Source organism: Rana temporaria, chromosome 2 (genome assembly GCF_905171775.1).
Source record: "Rana temporaria chromosome 2, aRanTem1.1, whole genome shotgun sequence".
Lineage (NCBI taxonomy): Eukaryota > Metazoa > Chordata > Amphibia > Anura > Ranidae > Rana > Rana temporaria.
In genome coordinates, this window is record NC_053490.1 from 518,502,321 (window position 1) to 518,508,320 (window position 6,000).

At 34.2% G+C, this 6,000-nt stretch overlaps 1 protein-coding gene across 1 annotated transcript in view; it reads right to left on the minus strand.

The window, feature by feature from the left end:
- GJA5 (gap junction protein alpha 5) overlaps positions 1-5,787 on the minus strand; it is a 74,873-nt gene extending 69,086 nt beyond the window's left edge. Inside the window, exon 1 of the mRNA XM_040339052.1 lies at positions 5,638-5,787. The gene's annotated coding sequence lies outside the window, so the exon portion shown is untranslated. The remainder of the gene's footprint in view (positions 1-5,637) is intronic.
- Positions 5,788-6,000: the final 213 nt, after the last annotated feature.

Consider the following 6,000-nt stretch of genomic DNA (forward strand, 5'->3'; position numbering starts at 1 on the left):
GAGGGGAAAAAAGCCCAGGGAGAGAAATGTAAAATATCTAATTTGATGAATCCTCACCAATTGCAAAATTGTTAATTTTTCATCAAAATCTATTTATTCAAAACTGATCTGATCATCCCTAATTGTTAGATGTGTTCCAGGTTCCCCTGTGATTTCATGCGCTGTATACCCCTAAATCCAACAAGTGACAAAATATACATCTAAATCCAGCAAATTATAAAATATACACCCAAATCCAGCAAATGATAAAATGTACCCCCCAAATCCAGCAAATGGTAAAATACACTCCTTAATCTAATGTGGCAAAATAATAGCCAGGTTCACAAATAGTTACGCCGGCGTATCAGTAGATACGCCGACGTAACTCGGAATCTGCGCCGTTGTAAGTTTAAGTGTATTCTCAAACTGAGATACACTTAAACCTATCTAAGATACGACAGCCTGCGCCGTCGTATCTTAGGGTGCAATATTTAGGCTGGCCGCTAGGTGGCGCTTCCGTTGAGTTCGGCGTAGAATATGTAAATGCCTAGATACGCCGATTCACGAACGTACGTGCGCCCGTCGCAGTAAAGATACGCCGTTTACGTAAGGCGTTTTCCGGTGTAAAGTTATTCCATTAAATAGCTGGCCTAGTCAATGTTAAGTATGGCCGTCGTTTGCGTAAGTCGTCCGTGAATAGGGCTGGACGTAATTTACGTTCACGTCGAAACCAATACGTCCTTGCGGCGTACTTTGGAGCAATGCACACTGGGATATGTACACGGACGGCGCATGTGCCGTTCCTAAAAAACGTCAATCACGTCGGGTCACCCCCCATTAACATAAAACACGCCCCCTCATCCTCATTTGAATTAGGCGCGCTTACGCCAGCCACATTTACGCTACGCCGCCATAAGTTAGGAGGCAAGTACTTTGTGAATACAGTACTTGCCTCTCTGACTTAAGGCGGCGTATCGTAAATACGGTACGCTACGCCGCCTTAAAGATGCGCGCCCCTACCTGAATCTGGCTAATATACCTCTAAATCCAACAAGTGATAAAATATAAACCTAAATCAAGCAAATGATTCAATGTACCTCCAAATCTAACAAGTGATAAAATGTACACTTCAATCCAAAAAGTGACAACATATAACCCTGAATTGAACAAAAGATAAAATGTATCTTCCAATCCAAAAGTGATAAAATGTACCCCTAAATCCAACAAATTACCTTCTGTTAAAAAAAAAATCCAACAAATTGATAAAATATAACCCTAAATCTAACAAGTGAAAAAATACATACTCCTAAATCCAATAAGTGACAAAAGTATACCCCTAAATTTAACAAATTATGAAGTATATCCCTGAATCCAACAAGCGATACAATAAACCCTTAAATACAAGTGACAAAACACCTAAATCCAAAAAATTATAAAACATACACCTTTGTACATTTTATAATTTGTTGTATTTAGGTGTTTTGTCACTTAAGTTGTATCTAAGGGTTTATTATATCGCTTGTTGGATTCACGGATATACTTCATCATTTTTTTAATTTACTGGTATATTTTACTATTTGTTGGATTTAGGGGAACATTTTATCACTTGTTAGATTGGGAGGTACATTTTATCTTTTGTTTAATTCAGGGTTATATGTTGTCACTTTTTGGATTGAAGTGTACATTTTATCACTTGTTAGATTTGGGGGTACATATAATAATTTCCTGCATTTAGGTGTACATTTGTCACTTGTAGGATTTAAGGGCGTATTTTGTCATTTAGGGGCTTATATTATCACTTGTTGGATTTAGAATTTTACCACATTAGATTAAGGGGTATATTTTAAATTTTTTTGGATTTGGGGGATACATTTTATCATCTTTTAGATTTAGGGTTATATTATGTCACTTGTTGGATTGAGGTGTACATTGTATCACTTCTTGGATATGAGGTATATTTTATTACATGTTAGATTGAGGGGTGTATTTTACCATTTTGTTGTATTTGGGGGTACATTTTAACATGTAACAAAATATACCTCATATCCAACAAGTGATACAATGTACACCTCAATCCAACAAGTGATACAATGTACACCTCAATCCAACAAGTGACATAATATAGCCCTAAATCTAAAAGATGATAACATATACCCCCAAATCCAACAAATGGTAAAATACACCCCTTAATCTAATGTGGTAAAATATACCTCTAAATCCAACAAGTTATAAAATGTACTCCAAATTCATCAAATAGTAAAATATACCCCTAAATCCAACACGTTATTAAATATACTTGTAAATCCAGCAAGTTATTAAATATACCCCAAATCCAACAAGTGGTTAATTGTACACCTAAATCCAACAAGTGACAAAATAAACCTCTAAAGGAAAAAAATATGCCCCTAAATCCAACAAGTGACAAAATATACACCTAAATCCAGCAAATTATTAAATGTACCCCCAAATCCAACAAGTGACAAAATATACCCCCAATTCCAGCAAGTGGTTAAATTTACACCTAAATCCAGCAAGTGACAAAATATTCACCTAAATACATCAAATGATTACTAACCCCCCAAATTCAACAAGTGATAAAATGTACACTTCAATTAAAAAAGTGACAATATATAACCCTAAATTTAATAAAAGATAAAATGAACCTCCCAATCTAACAAGTGATGAAATGTACCCCTAAATCCAACAAGTGACAAAATATACACCTAAAATGTAACAAGTTTTAAAGTATATCCCTGAATCCAACAAGCAATATAATAAACCCCTAAATCATACAAGTGACAAAACACTTAAATCCAAATAATTACAAAATATACACCTAAATCCAACACGTGATAAAATGTACACCTCAATCCAAAAAGTGACATAATATAACCCTAAATACAACAAATGATAACATGTACCCCCAAATTAAACAAATAATAAAGGATACCCCTGAATCGAATATGTGGTAAAATATACCTCTCAATCCAACAAGTGACCAACTATACCCCTGAATTCAACAAGTAACAAAATAATTACCTAAATCCAACAAATGTTAAAGTATGTCCCTGAATGCAACACGTGACAAAACATAAACCTAAATCCTAGAAGTTATAAAATGTACACCTCAATCCAACAAGTGACATAATATAACCCTAAATCCAACAAATGGTAAATTATACCCCGAATCCAAAAGTGATAAAATATACCTCTAAATCCAACAAGTGATAAAATATACCCTTAAATCCAACATATCCAAGTGGTTAAATATACCTGTAAATTTAGCAAGTGGTTAAATACCCCCAAATCCAACAAGTGACAAAATATACCCCAAAATCCAACAAGTGGTTAAATTTACACCTAAATCCAACATATGACAAAATAAACCTCTAATGGACAAAATATGCCTCTAAATCCAACAAGTGACAAAATATTCACCTAAATACATCAAGTGATTCAATGTACCCCCAAATCCAACAAGTGATAAAATGTACAAGTCGATTAAAAAAAATTCAACCCTAAATTGAATAAAAGATATACACCTAAAATGTAACAAATTTAAAAGTATATCCCTGAATCCAACAAGCAATATAATAAACCCCTAAATCATACGGCTTCATTTCCATGGACGTTTTCAAAGCCCTTTTCTTTAGCCTTTTTTACAGCTTAAAAACGCCTGTCCATGTTATTTATTTATTTTTTATTTTTTTTTATATTTTTTTTTTTTTCAGCTGGAGCTCAAAAACGATGTGGTAGCGGTTTTTAGCGGTTTTGCACGTTTTTGAGCATTTTTGAGCGTTTTTCAACGTCTGGCGTTTTTACAGCTCTACTCTGGAGCTTCAGAACGCACTGGTCCTGTTTTTTTTTGCAGCTTAAAAACAGCTCAGCCATCTACAGCTCAAAAACGTCATGGTGGGCATGAGGCCATAGACTAACATGGAGAGCTGTTTTTAAGCTGCAAAAAACGCTCAGAAAAGTGGCTGTAAAAACGTCCAAAAACGTCCATGGAAATGAAGCCTTAAAGTGACAAAACACCTAAATCCCACAAATTACAAAATATACCTCTAAATACAACAAGTTATAAAATGTACACCTCAATCCAAAAAGTGATATAATATAACCCTAAATCTAAGTAATTATAACATGTGCCCCCAAATCAAACAAATAATAAAAATATACCCCTGAATTGAACATGTGGTAAAATATACCTCTCAATCCAACAAGTGGCCAACTATAACCCTAAATTCAACAAGTAACAAAATGAATCCCAAATCCAACAAGTGGCAAAATTTACACTGAAGTCCAGCAAGTGACAAAATGTACCCTTAAATCTAACAAATGTTAAAGTATGTCCCTGAATCCAACATGTGACATAATATAAACCTAAATCCAACAAATGGTAAATAATACCCTGAATCCAAAAGTGATCAAATATACCTCTAAATCCAACAAGTGACAAAAATTGACCCTCAACTCAACATGCAGTCCTAAATCCAACAAGCATAAACCATACCCCTAAATCCAACAAGTATAAACTATACCTCTAAATCCAACAAGTATAAACTATACCCCTAAATCCAACAAGTATAAACTATACCCCTAAATCCAACAAGTATAAACTATACCCCTAAATCCAACAAGCATAAACCATACCCCTAAATCTAACAAGTATAAACTATACCCCTAAATCTAACAAGTATAAACTATACCCCTAAATCCAAAAAGTATAAACTATACCCCTAAATCTAACAAGCATAAACCATACCCCTAAATCTAACAAGTATAAACTATACCCCTAAATCTAACAAGAATAAACGATACCCCTAAATCCAACAAGTATAAACTATACCCCTAAATCCAAAAAGTATAAACTATACCCCTAAATCCAAAAAGCATAAACTATACCCCTAAATCCAACAAGTATAAACGATACCCCTAAATCCAACAAGTATAAACTATACCCCTAAATCCAAAAAGTATAAACTATACCCCTAAATCCAACAAGTATAAACGATACCCCTAAATCCAACAAGTATAAACTATATCCCCCAAATCCAACAAGTATAAACTATACCTCTAAATCCAACAAGTATAAACGATACCCCTAAATCCAACAAGTATAAACGATACCCCTAAATCCAACAAGTATAAACTATACCCCTAAATCCAACAAGTATAAACTATACCCCTAAATCCAACAAGTATAAACGATATCCCCCAAATCCAACAAGTATAAACTATACCCCTAAATCCAACAAGTATAAACTATATTCCTTAAATCCAACAAGTATAAACTATACTATAAGAAGGAAAGTAAGAAAGAAGGAAAGAAGGAAAGAAAGAAAGAAGAAAAAAAAGAAGGAAAGAAGGAAAAAAAGAAAGAAGGAAAAAAAGAAAGAAGGAAAGAACGAAAGAAAGAAAGAAAGAAAGAAGGAAAGAAGGAAAGAAAGAAGGAAAGAAAAAAGGAAAGAAAGAAAGAAAGAAAGAAAGAAAGAAAGAAAGAAAGAAAGAAAGAAAGAAAGAAAGAAAGAAAGAAAAGAAAAGGAAAGAAAACACATTAATAAAATAATAAGCCTCATTTCTAGTTTAACAAATTAGAAAAGCTAAATGCATCCACATATCTAATAAACCCCTTTTAGAATACAGGGAGACTCTTACTTTGCTGCACTCTATCCTCATGCAATGGTTATCTGCACTCCTCTGGACTTAGATTAGAGGATTTTATGAAGCTTGGGTTCTGAACCTGATCACTCGCTCCATGCTTCTCCCCACACTGTAGATCTTTCCCCCATCAGAATGAGATAATTAGGAATGCTCTGGGGTGTCCTTTCACAGGGATAAGGTGGGTGGGGTGAAATCATGGGTGTATCTTACCAGAGGACACAATCCGACCAGCCCCCCCCCCCCCTAAAACTGGCTTTGGGTGAACTTAAATATCATTTGTACATTTTCCAAAAAATAAAGAAGTACATGAAAAGTAAAGCAATACACATATAATCAAATATATAGGATGAAGGGAAT